We start from the raw sequence: 13,939 nt of genomic DNA, 5'->3' as shown, positions 1-13,939 counted from the left end.
TCTCCCTCTTCTTTTCTCTTGTATACTTCTCAAAAGAGTGACATACAGTTTTTCATACTAGGACATCATCTTCATCTTTCTCCACTTTGGCTTCCCCTTCTGTCTAAAGGGGCTGGACCAAGAAAGTTCTACAAAGAGAGTCATCAAGCATGGGACAGTTCTAGTTTAGAGTGTGGATATGGGCTCTAGGTGTGTACAGAAAAGGGTAGCATTGAGAAGGAGCCTTAGGAGACAAGTGAGCACAGTTCAGAGACAAACCGCCTGAGCAAAGAAGAGTCTGCCAGTTTTAGGGCTTGCAAAGGGAGCACACAAGGCTCCTCACATAACATGTATGTTAGGAAGGACTCTGGTCGCTAGTCACAGAATCCACTTTAAGGAAGTCAAACAGAAGGGGACTCACTGTAATGACACAGGAACATGCTTATGCCATGGAGCCCCAGGACTGGGCAACAGTGGAGTCACCAGGTGTAAGTACTGTGAGGAAGCTGTCAGAACTCCCCGCTGTCTCCACCCCCTCTTCTCTCCTCTGTTCTTCTCTTTCTCTGCATATCTACTCTCTTTCCTTCCTTGGTCCACTGGGTGGTGTGTGGCCACCTCCCAGCTTGCATGTTTATCCAGTGCAAGTCCCACTGCACAGAGAAATGGGTGTGATCCTGGGAGGAGAGGATCTAGCACTGCAGTCTGTTCAGGCAGCCTCTGTTCAAATCAGCTATAGCTGAGGGTTGGATTTGCTCAGTCTACATATGAACAGCTGAGGGGCTCAGGTGAGAGGGAGCAGTTTTCAGACAAAGGGGAAAGTTCTGATGGTTCATGCCTTCAGACATCCTGGCTTTCTCTTCTGTGAAATGGGATAATAATAGTACCTGATTTGCCCCATAGGGTTGTTGTCTGGCTCATAGGAGAAACACATACGTGCTTTGAATGGCATTTGGCAGGAGGTAGGTGCCTACAAATGCTTGCTATTGTTATTTCAATTATTATTACTGAGAGACACTGGCATGCTGAAAATAATCAACCAAGGGAAATATATCAAAAACCAATTTGATGGGATTTTTTAAATCAATGTATTTTCCAGAAGAGAGAAAAAAATAAAGCATTCCACTTTAAAATGTATCACATTTAAGAAATGCATAAAAGTAACTTTAAAGTATACATTTGTTTATATATAATGGTCAGATAAGAGAAAAACTGAACAAGAGAGAGAAAAATAATAAAGAAAACCAGAGACAAAAGAAGCTTTTGGACAGAAAGAGGGAGAGAGAGTCACATAAAGATAAGACAGTCGAGAAGATGAGAGAAACATATATCTAGAGAGATAAGATACATATAGTGAAATGGAGCAGGAAAGATAAGCAACCTAATTAATATGAATCAAGAAAGGAAACCAAGAAAACAAGATAGCCGACCAGAGGTGGGAGGAAATAATACTCTCATCATGTACTCTTGGAATACATCTGGTCTCTCTTTTCAACTGGGGGGCGCTTCTAAATCAAGGCCCAGATTGGAAGGACATTTCTTGCTATTTACCACTTTGGCCAGAATAAAATTATACTGGGGGTCAGAACAGCCTTGCTATTAGCAACTGAACAGACTTCTATTTTTGCTGACAATAAAAATGAAGTGGGCAGATGAAGACTGATACTCAGGGGAGGCGCCTGTGGCTCAGTGAGTAAGGCGCCGGCCCCATATACCGAGGGTGGCGGGTTCAAACCCAGCCCCGGCCAAACTGCAACAAAAAATAGCCGGGCGTTGTGGCGGGCGCCTGTAGTCCCAGCTACTTGGGAGGCTGAGGCAGAAGAATCGCCTAAGCCCAGGAGTTGGAGGTTGCTGGAGCAACTCCGCTGCACTCTACCGAGGGCGAAAAAGTGAGACTCTTTGTCTACAAAAAAAAAAAAAAAAAAGACTGATACTCAGCTAAGGCCCGTTCCTGCCACCTCTTTTTTCCTCAGTCTGCTCCAGCTCCAGGGAGAGGTAAGCTCACTTTTCTACATCATGAGTTGGGCTGAGGTGCTCTATGTGTCTTCACATTAACCCTAAGGCATAGGAATCATTGTTTTCACTTCATGGATGAGAAAACTGGGGCTTAGAAAGATTTTTATTTGCCCACGAACTAACAAAAAAATATAGCAAGTTTGCTATTTTAGGGCTGGCCAGCTGAGAGTGTGTTGTGTTTGTTCTCTATCACTCGTTTCTTTTTTTATTCTCTGTCTTCACAGGGTGAGTCTATGTCAGGTGCTAGGGATGCAAAGATAAACAAGATAAATAAGCCCTGGACCCGCTCTCAAGGAACTAACATTAGTAGAGGGAAAGAGACAGGCAAGTAAGTGAGATTAAGTAGGACAGATACGGTCCCAGGTGCCTGACCTAGGTACAGAGGGCTGGGAATGAGGATGAGGACTGTGACTCATAAAAGAGAGAAAGTCACCTCTACCCTCAAGTGATATCAATAGAATCTGAGGTTTGCCAGGAAAATGAGATACAGGAGGGGCCCAGAAATCATGGTGCTTATATGTTTTTTATTTAAATACTCGCTTCTCCTGTCTGTGAGGGCCATAGTCCCTCCCTTCTTTATGGTTTGGATAAAGAGAGGAGCAATTGCAACTTAGGCTCAATTTCTTCTTGGTCTCTTTTCCAAGGGCTTTAACACAGAGCACCACCAAGTTTGAGACATAGATTCATTGCTAGAAGAAACAGTGCATTTAGAGGAGAAAAAGAGAAAGAGAGAGGACTGTCAAAGAAATGGAGGAACTAAGATAGCAAAAGGATTTGGATCTGTTTTCTCCATGGTGTGTGGTGAGTTGTGGGCACAGAATAATCATAGGATCACAAACTCAAGTGCTCACAGAGGCCAGGCCAGGTCACAGTGAGGCAGGCAGGTAAGATACAGACAGCACATGGTCCTCTTCATCAGTCTTCATTTTCTCACTTGGTATACATGTAGGAGCAAGAAATATTTAATCTTTTGTTTCTAAATAAATAACTGGCAGCAGACTCCTTCCTTGCTGTCATAGGCTGTGGTGGGGTTGGATTCCAAAAAGCAGGTCCCCTGTGGGAGGTCAATGGGAACATTGCTCTGGCAATGTGTGGACTTGCAGAAATGTGGGCCCAGTTTTTCTCAAATCTCTGATCCATCAGGAAAAGCTGGGAAGTAAGATTTTTAATGTAAGATCACTCCATTTTTAAGTGTGAGCATCTGATTAATTTTTAAGATTGGGTGAGAGATTGATCTGCAGGCCAAGTAACACAAAACTGTAAGCTTCTAGCTGCGGCTCTCATCAAATCACATTATAACCAAGACCCAGCCAGGTCTGGGCCTTGGGAACCAGCTTTCAAAGCATGTAGGGGCCTTGGCTACCTTTGCCTGGTAGGGAGTGTGATTGTAAGCAAGCTGGACTTGGAGGTGTTCCTCTTCCCTGGGGTTAGATGGCGTGCCTTTACTTAATCCTTTACTCAATTGTTCCTGACCCCTGTGGTCCCTGCGTCCCCACATGCTTTGTGCTCTTGGTTGTCCCAGAGCCTCTTTGTGCTTGCTCATACATCTGAAGCAGGCGTCTCTAGAAAGCCCTGGAGACCGTCACTCTCTGTGAATCCCACCAGAAGTTAAAGATTCAGGGTCGAAGCCACTAGGCACATGTGACTACTGAGCAATTGAAATGTAGCTTGTTAGAAATGTGAAATATATACAGGATTCCAAAGTCCTTGCTATGAAAAAAAGAACAGTAAAATAGCAGAAGTCTGCCTGTTGCATCCATGTTGAAATAATGATCTTTTAGATATATCAGGTTAAATAAAATATATTATGAAAATAATTTTATTTATCTTTACATTTTTTAACATAAATGCTAGAAAATTTCAAATGACATATGTGGCTCTCATCGTATTTTGGTTAGTGCAGCACGGGGCCCCTTCCACTCCCTGGGCAAGCTGGATAAAAATGATTTCGTATCCCATTCCCATCATTGTAGGAACAGTCACGCTGAAGCTATTGGGAGATGGTGGGGCTGTTGGGATGGGAATAACCAGGCCTGGGGATGTGGGTGTAACTTCAGACAGCTATGCCTTTAAGGCAGGTGAGTGTTTGTTCACAGAGTGGCAGTCCACAGAGGCTAAGCCAGGCTGACCACATCCCCACAGATCTGTTACTTGTTATTTCCTTTTATTTTGACTTCTAACTCTGAATTCTACCTCTCACCATTTTTCTCAGGATGTGGCATTAGTCGTAACCCTACATAATGGAACAGAGCACCTGAATATTTCTGTTCTGCAATCAATATAGGCCAGGGCCAAATGCTACTGGAAATCAGTGAGCAGGTTCAGGGAGGATAATGTCCTTTCATCACCTCACAGCCAGAGCACCAGCACTGGAGTCCCTTTCCTGGCTGGTGGCAGAGGCTGAATAGTGATCCCCCCATCCACTCTGCTTCTGGACAGGAGAATAATATTCCTCTGGAATCCTGATGGAATTTAGGAGTCTGTGTAGTAGAAACCCCACCCTGTGGGCCAAGAGGCATTTGGAGGATACTTCAGAGGCAAGGAAAACCTAGAGCCAAGGTGTGTTCTGTGACCTGGTTAGTGCTTGCTGAGCCCTGGGTGTGCCAGTGGGGATTTCAACTGGCAGAGGAATGAGGGTACAAGTGGCAGATAACAATGTTACAAATTACCTCAAAAATGTGCTCCATGCCATACCAGCATCATCACAGAAAGATTCTTTCTTCCTTTTATCCCTCCTCCCTCCTCCCTCCCCCTTTTCTGCCTCCCTCCCTTCCTGCCTTTCTTCTTTCTTCTTTCCTTGTGCTGGGGCATGGACCTGCCAGCATGGCTTTGAAATCTATCAGAGCCCTGATTTACACTACTCAGAGGTTTTGCATGGCTGTCACCTCATTAAGGTATTTATGTCCTGCCAGAGCCTGAACTTGAATCTACCTTGAAGGTGTAATTGTGTGTTGCTAATGTAATGGCTGGAGTTGCCCATGCAAAGAGCAACATGAGAAAGGTCACTGGGAGGGACGCAAGGTCACAGAGCCACCTGAAGCGTGCTCAGGGTTGATGTGCTCATTTCTTCCAGTCCTAGGGAGGGGAGGTCTCATGACGGCAGGTATGGCTTATGGAGGGGGATGACTATGGCATGGGTTTGTGCAGATGGGAATGGAGGGGAGTTTACTGTGCTTTCCAAATGGCTAAAAGCCTCCCTGAGAATCTGAGTACATGCACAGCAATAACCCCAAACCAGATGCCCATAAATGTGGATGAACCAATGGGAAGAATGGTTGCCTCTCCCCTAAAGATGGCGTGCTGTTTCCCCAGACTAGCAGATTAATCTGCAAAGCAACATAGGATGGTATTTCCATCCTTTTCAGAAATAGGTAGGAAATTCAGGTCCTGTCCTATAGCATTTGATGTATTTCTCAGCTTCTTTGGGGTCCATGGTGTGAGTGTCATGGCCAAATGGACCACTCTGATACTTTTTTCTCTGCTGCACAGAGGAGGGGTGTCTGGTTATGCCACAGGGACCTCCAGGCCCCAGTTTACATCACATTTATTAACTCAGCCAATATATATTAAGCACTTGCTTAATGTACCAGGTGCTGGGAATCCAGCAGGGAACAAGACAGGCACGGTCCTGTCCCAGTGGTGCTAATGAAATGGCTGAGGATTCAGGTATGCAGACATGTGATGAGTGTTATCAGGAAGGGCAGAGCAGATTTCTGGGCTATGCAAAGAAGGGACATCTAACCTAGACCTCATGAGTTTTTCTGATGGAAAGTCCAGTTGAAGGGAGGAGACTGAGGCCAGGAAATCAGCATTCCACGGCTTCCTTCCTGTGGTCGTCTTGGTCTAGTATCAGACTCCACCCTACTCCCTCCTTCTGGGATTCATTAACCTGACTCTCTCCCATCTCTGGGGGTCTCTGCTAGCTCTGGATTCCCACACTATCCCTAGAGGTTCCCTGCATCTTTCCCATGCCTTTGTAATGAGTCCCTTTGTAACTAACCCCCCTTGTGTTATTCAGTTCCAATGTGCCATCTGTTTCCCCTTGGAACCTGATAGATCCAGAAAAACTCAGGCCATGCCCTTAAGAAACTAAGAACTCTCTATTAAGAAATAGAGACAGACCAAAGGCAACCTGCTGGTGAGCAGAGGAAGATACGATGATTCAGCTTGCAGGTAGCTACAGGGCCTTTCCAGGTGTGCTTTGGGAGTTACAGGTAATCAGAACTCTTAGAGAAGAGATTCTATCATATGATTTAACTAATTTAATTGTGGCAGTATAACAAACTGAGATAACAATTGGGCTTTTTTTTCTTGGTGCCATGCAGTTAGCATTTTTGAACCTTGAGGTCTCTGTTGTCTGCCCAGGAGCTTCTGCAGGAAGCAGCAGTTCCCAGCTCTTCGAAAGACAGAGGCTTTCCTGCCTTTAGTTTTGCCAAAGTCTACACTAGATGGGGATATGTGCTGAGCTACAGGGAAAGACATGGAGCTGGAGAAAAGTGCTCGGGATCTAAGAAGCTCAAGATGTTGAAGTTATCATAAACGAGGTTTTTAGAATATCTCCAAAACCAAGGGAGAAAACAAAGGTCCAAGTTTATTGGAGAGTACCTACCAGTGCCTGGCCCCTAAAGGCACTGCAGGAAGATGGCAGGATCTTAGCAGAGAATAACTACTTGGGATCTCTGGGAAGCTGGCTGTGGGGCTCTGGACATTGAGCTTTGTCCAGGAACCCAGGACAGAGTTGTTGCTTACCTTTGTGAAATTTTTTGGGCTTGGACAATGGCCACATTAGCCATGGACCTTGGACCAGAGAGCCATTTCTGAATGGCACACCATATCAGATTCATAGGAACTTTGCCAACGCTGAGTGAAGAAAGGGTGCCCCAGTAGTGACTAAAATTAAATTTACTGCTAGCCCAGTGGGATGGGGGATCAGAAAAGATTACACTTTATTTTAGGAGAGAAAAGTAATGTGAAATTTCTTATGTTCCATGTTGTGAAATAAAATTCATCCCAGCTACACATGAGGACGACATCTAGGACCACTAAGAATCTCAGTGCAGAACATCCCTACAGCACATGATTGATTATTGTCCTAGCAGGGGAACCAATTGCTTTTGAGGCAATGGCTGTTTTCCTACCAGAACACTGGTGGGTAGAGATGAGCATGAACTCTCAGAAGTCACAGCTGATTTGGGGACCATTATGTGCTGGTGATGAAACTGATCTTGAAAGAGAACTGTAGGATGTTTTAAACCTGTCTATTGATGCAGGGTAGATTTCCCAGTGGTTGGAAGGAAGAGACTGTAAGTGTAGCCTTGCTAGATCACACTGACATTAGTAATGTCTCTGAAATTCCCAAAGTGCAAAGAAAGGCTAGATGCACAGAAGAACTTCAAGGTCATATCTTTCATTTTATTTCCAAAAAAAGAAATTAAACCTCTTTTTAGGTTAGAGTTGCCAGAGAGACTGATAACAGCAGAGTCCCCTGTATGAGAAACTCACTATTTTCCAGAGGTCATAATATGTGGGATGTGTGGGTGATTTGAGTGGCAGTTCTTTCCAACTGAGGCACACAGATCTTAGAACAGAAGACAGACTTCCAGGGATTGGAAAGGGCTGCAGCCCACTTGATGAGGCCACTAAGAGAATGTGGACTGATTATGTATATGACAGCTATACTCAAGCTGTGCTCCTTATGAAATAGAGCTTGGCCTCAGATCTAGGTTCCACCAACCGGGCCCAGAGAGGTCTAAGTGAATACAGAAAATATTTGCAAAGCACATATATGATAAAGGACCTGTATCCAAAATATTCAAAGAACTCTTAAAACTCAGCAATAAAAAAACAATAAAAATGGGCAAAAGAGCTGAATAAATACCTCCCTGAAAAAAAGATGTACATACATACAGCAATATGAAAAGATACTGAACATCACATGTCCTTAAGGACTATGACATATTTAAACATTACAATGAGATATCACTATACACCTATTAGACTGGCCAAAATAAAAAAAAAAAAAACTGATAAAACCAAATGCTGGCAAGGATGTTGAGCAATAGGAACTCTCATTCACTGCTGGTGGAAATGCAAAATGATACAGCCAGTCAATGGTTTCTTAGAATGCTAAATGTAGTCTTATTATATGACTTGGCAATCATGCTTCTAGGTATTCACCCAAACAAATTGAAAACTAAGTCTACATGAAAACCTACATGCAAATTTTTTTAGCAGATTTATTCAAATTGCAAAAACCTTGAAGTACCCAAGGTGTTCTTCAAAAGATCACTGGATAAACAAATCGTGGTATATTTGTGATAAGCAGAAATGAACTATTAAGCCATTAAAAGACATGGAAGAGGCCTAAATGCATATTGCTTAGGGCAAGAAGCCAGTCTAAAAAAAGTACATATTATGATTCTAACTATATGACATTCTAGAAAAGTCATCATATTGTAAGGAAGTCCCAGTCACGTGGGGAGACCATGCAACGGTGTTCCAGCCTACAGCACCAGCGAATGTACCTGACCACAGATAGCATCAACTGCTAGATGCTTGAGTGTACCAGCAGATAATTCCAGCCCCCAGTTTTCAGGACACCCCCAGACTTCTAGTCTACCAACTGAGGCCTCAGTTACCATGGGCAGAGTCAAATACCCTCTGTCTGAATTCCTGATGCAGAGACTCCAAGAACATAATAAATGCTTGGTTTGCCTCACTAAAGGGTGGGCAATTTGTAATAAATGACTGCACCATATATTTTAACTTCAGTAGATAACTAGAACATGCATCTTCTATTCTGGCTAACATTTCACTGGTAGAAAATTAATTCTTATGTGTCGTCGTTTAAGGAAGACTCAAAGACAAAGGCATTTGGAAAGGAAAAGAGGTTGACTTGCAAAGAAGTAGAAGGCATGCAGAAGGACAGTCCCTCCAAACTGAAAACAAAACGTAACAAACCAAAAGTGAATTCTTGTCTTAGGTTCTTAGGACTGGTGTAGCAAATTATCAAAAAGTTACTGGTTTAAATAAACTACTGATTAACTACCTAAAGTTCTGGAGGTCTTCAGTCTGAAATGGGTCTCAATGGGCTAAAATCACAGTCTCAGCAAGGCTTTCTTCCTTCTGGAGGCTCTGAGGGGAGTCCACTTTTGGATTCCCTTCTGGCCTTTTTCTAAATGTCCTAAGACTGTCCAGTTTCCCACGCTCAGCTCTGTTTTTCCATCCTCAAAGCCAGTGGCACTGGCCACTTCTTTTTTTTCTTTTTTTTTTTTTTCGAGACAGAGTCTCAAGCTTTCACCCTGGGTAGAGTGCTATGCTGTCACAGCTCACAGTAACCTTGAACTCTTGGGCTCAAGTGATTCTCTTGCCCCAGCCTCCCCAGTAGCTGGGACTACATGTGCCCACCTTTGGCCTCTTCCAGGGCAGGTGAATTTCCCCTGTGTGTCCAAATCTAATGCTAATGTATTTTCTTCCTCCCTTTTATGGCCTATGGAGTTTCTATTATCCTCACTGTGCCTTATGATTTCAATTCCAGCCTCTTCTTCAACTGAAGCTTCATATTTTAACGCATCAGGGACTAGCCAAGGAAAGCCAGCGCAGAGCAGCTGGGTGAGTTTTGACGGCATTCTCCTCCCCTGCACGCAGATGCTCTGAATTCTGTGCTTTGATGCCAGTGCATTGGGACTGGCAAGAGCTGATAAAGTTTGAATTCACTCTCAAATTCACGATCAAACTCTCCAGAGTCTTTTAGAGTTGTCAGGGGTAGAGCGAGCCAAAGTCACCAACTGCCCCCTCGGTTGAGCAGTCAATAATTAAACCATTTTTCTATTTATTAAAAATACTTATGGATATATGTGGAAAAATGGGACTGTTCAAGGTCGCTCACACAGTTAGTGACAGAGATAGGATTAAAGCCCAGTCAACTTCTCCAGCCACCCTCATCACCCCCATCAGATCAGTGCAGAGAGCATCATGACAAGTTGGAGGGGTCTGGCTGCAAAGGCAGCTCCTCTCCATCAGTCTGCAGAAGCCATGTCCTAGGTATCTTCAAGTTCAAGGGTTTGTTGACCCTGGGAGACATCAGGGTACAGAGTAGAGGTCAGAGATTAGAATCAGACTTGGGCTTAACCCCAGTTTTACAGGTTATTAGTTCTAGTCAAGTTAAGTCATTTTTACTCCTATAACTTTTTTTCTTTTATTACATGTCTGAATAATGCAAATAATGATAGCTATCTTTCAAAAACCATTGTGAGAAATAAATGGTTCACATGAACACTTGTGACAAAGTTTCTGACCTGGCAAGTGCTCAGTAAACATCCACTTTCTCCCCTCTCTTCACCTGCAGTGTCCCCAGCTCCCTATGCCCCTGTCCCAGGATGACGCTGAGGCTGAGGCATGAGGCATACCTGGTGTCTGAAATTGTGGGCTTGGTTCTTCCTCTCTTACCCTGGGTAAAATGTACCCTATTTCTGTGCACTGCTTTTTTCTTTTTTCCATCCATTAAAATGTGGGTAGTCAAGCCTACCCCTTCCTAATCATTTGTTGACTATCAAGTGATTTCTCGTGGGAACTGGTAGATACACAAGCTTTTAGGACTAAGAAATCTATAGAATGATGGAGAAAGAAAAGACGCTCACTGTATTCGTGCATAGAAAATAAGCAACCAGAAAAACCTGCCAATGATCAAAAACTATAAATACTTCAGGATAAAATGAATTTAGAATTGGTTAAAAACTATTCGATTAATAGCTCCAAGGATTAAAATCTTTTATCAGCATAGTTACCATTGTTAATAGACTTGTATTGAAGAGCAGCTATGCTCAAGATAGACCACAAAGAAGAGTATCTAAACACAGCCCCTCCCTGGTGTCTGCAATGAAAGGATATGGAGAAACAAGCCAAGCATGAATGAATGTGAGATGCATTAGGGGAAATGGGGGTGGGATTAGACTCAGTACGGATCAGGAGACCCTCAGAGCACTGCACATGCCACTCCACATGCCTCTGTCTGAGCAGAGGGCTGAGGAACTAGGCACTGGCCCACAGGAAGACAGCGAGAATGACCAAATGAGCTCTGGAGGGAGGTTAAATGCTTCGGGTTAATTCCCTTGAATTAACCTGGAAGAAAAGATTGGGAGGGTCTGCCTTGTTCAGGCCAACGAGACTCCAGCGCCCCCCTGCGTGCACATCAGTTCTCTTCCCAGCTGTTTCCTCCTCTTTTCTTCCAATCTTTGTGGTCAATTTCCAGTCGCAGCAGACTGCAGGTCCTCTGAGGACAAACGTCGTATCTTATTTGTCTCTGGGTGTCAGTCCTCTGGGGCTTGCACAGAGTCAGGTGCTTCTTGCACACTTGTTGACTATCAAGTGATTTGAGGGAGGGGTGTTGACTGATCAGGCCCCAGCTGGCTCAGAGGACTGAGAAAGCACAGGCTATTTGTTACCACTCAGGAAAGAGTCCTACCACATTGATGGTTATGGTGCGGGGGATGGTGGGTGGGATGTCCCAGTGGACATCTACTGTCTGCTCACCCCGCATCCACTCCTGCCTTTCCTCTACTTGTAATAGTGCCCTGAGTTTACTTCATGTGATACAGCTGAAGTGGAGAGCGCCACATCCTGGGCTTATTAGCCCAAACTCATCTAGGGCTGGAGGACAAACTGGGCCTAAGCTAATCAGTGCACAGCCGCACCCTGGCCACTCTGATTCTCTCAGGTTGGTCCAAATCTGAGTGACGTTTATCTGTGTGTGCAAAGTTTTGGAGATGAGAAGGCTCATTTGTTTCTCATCCCTCTGAAAGACGAAGGACGTGAATATTGTATACTCACTGGGCTTCTGTGAGGGAAACCAGGCAGACATGAAGCCTCATCTGGATAAGGGCAGAGCCAGAGAATAGAACAGAAGCCTGACCAAACTGCACTGGAGCCCTTCTTTGTTGTGCTTTTCTGTTGTGGATTGATATTTCCCCTGTGGAAGTCCATTTGATTTGGACTGTATTAGTCCACACAGCTCGATGTCATGCCAAGAGATGTAGTCATAGTTCTGCCATCAGAGCTGCACACTGGGAGGATGTGGCTTGGGGGTTAAGAATTTCCATCAGGTTCCATGGGGAATTCCCTTGGGAATTATCTGAACTTCCCGAGACTGTGTATTTCTCACTTGAGAATAGTGAAGGTAATAATAGGCTTGTGAGGATTAAATGAGATAATGCGTGCCACTGCTAAGTATATAATGAGAAGTCAGGGGAGAGCAGAGCAAAGGTACGGATATCAGTGGCACAACCTTGAAGCTTCCTGCCTTGGATTTTAGGTATAAAATGACATCAGTTATACCTGGACTTGCTTATCACATTTCTCTTACTTAGTCTCAACTTAAAGTTCTTTGTGCCTTAGGTGATCAAGGCAAATCAAGCGGCTTACTAGTAATAACACTTCCCGTTTTGTTGTGCTCTACTCACTGTATTAATTGGGGTTCTCCAGAGAGAGACACAGGACTCTTGATTGGTTAGAGTCTGCCCATGCTAGGAAGGGAAATTTGCTCTACTCAGTGTATTGAATAAAATGTTAATCTTATCCAGACACACTCTTACAGACACACCCCAAACCGTGTTGGACCAAATATCTGGATACCCTGTGGCTCAGTCAAATCAACGCATAAAACTAAACATCACACTCATAAATCCAAAAATATTTATTGAGTGCCTCCTGTATGCCAAGTGTTGTTCTAGGCACTGGGAATGTGGGAGTGGGGAAAAACAAAGAAAAAAATATCCTTAATCTCATAAAGTTGTTTTTTAACAGTTTAGAAGGTTCTTTTCCTCTTTATTGTCTAATTTAATCTTCACAATAATCCTATGAGCTTGCTTTGATAAGTATTATATCTTTGCCACACTATGGGGAGGATGAAGATACACAGAGAGATTAAGTCATTGACTCAGCCAAGGTCACAGCTCTCCAAAGCCATAGAAAGAAGACTAGAATTAAAGTTTCCTGAATCCAGTGTAATGTGTTTTTCACTTTACTACATTTGGCACTTATTTACCTGCAGAGAGTCACAAAATTAAAAAGTCTGTTTCCAGAATTACCCGTCTCCCTTTTGCAATGTGTTTCAGATGGACAGGGCAATGCAAATTGTCAAATCATGTGTAATCACTGCGGTTACTCATTTGCTAACACAGTCTAACAGGCTTTCATGCCTTTGTCCAATGAGGAACTGCATTTAAGAAACACGCTTGGGCTGGCGTCAGCTGACCACTGAATTCTCAACCTAAGAAGAGCTTTTGCTTTGTTTAATGGCTCTCAAGATGTTGGCATGCGAGAGAGCACAAAACAGCACTCTTTCTTGTTTTTCCCTCCTTCCAAAAGCACGAGAAAAAAATTATTTAAGGAAGTTTTAATGAAATGCATCTGTCACTTATTAAGATGGATGGCTGGAGTACAGCTTTCCATTACTGGAAATGGCAGAATCAAATTAGGAAATAACAGTCCTCAGCATCTTCTCCAACTGGCTTTTGCATAATGTGTTGGGAAAAACGCCACCTCGGCAGAAAACTGTTTTTGTAAGGGCCAGGGTTCTTTCCCCAAAGGGGTTGTGTTTACCAGTGGGGTTTCTTTTCCCCTTTGGCAGGTGAAATGGCCATGCTTTAGAGTACAGCTTCCTTTCTCGGGACATTTTTTGGTGTTTGCAGGTTGGAGGTGCTGATTCACGGTCCAGGAGGCTGGACTTCCACAGGTAAGTTCTTACACAGTATGCTTCTCTACGTTAGACACCCTGGGTGGTTTTGTTTTGTTTTGTTTTTTTGTTTTTGTTTTTGTTTTTAATTTTCAAACTTCTTAGTTTGAAGTTTTTTTAATTCTTTCTTTCTTTCTTTCTTTCTTTCTTTCTTTCTTTCTTTCTTTCTTTCTTTCTTTCTTTTTTATTGAGACAGACTCTCGCTTTGTGGCCCTC

The sequence above is a fragment of the Otolemur garnettii genome, unplaced genomic scaffold, assembly GCF_000181295.1.
Source record: "Otolemur garnettii isolate 467f Iridium unplaced genomic scaffold, OtoGar3 scaffold00022, whole genome shotgun sequence".
Taxonomy (NCBI): domain Eukaryota; kingdom Metazoa; phylum Chordata; class Mammalia; order Primates; family Galagidae; genus Otolemur; species Otolemur garnettii.
This window is presented reverse-complemented; position numbering follows the sequence as displayed.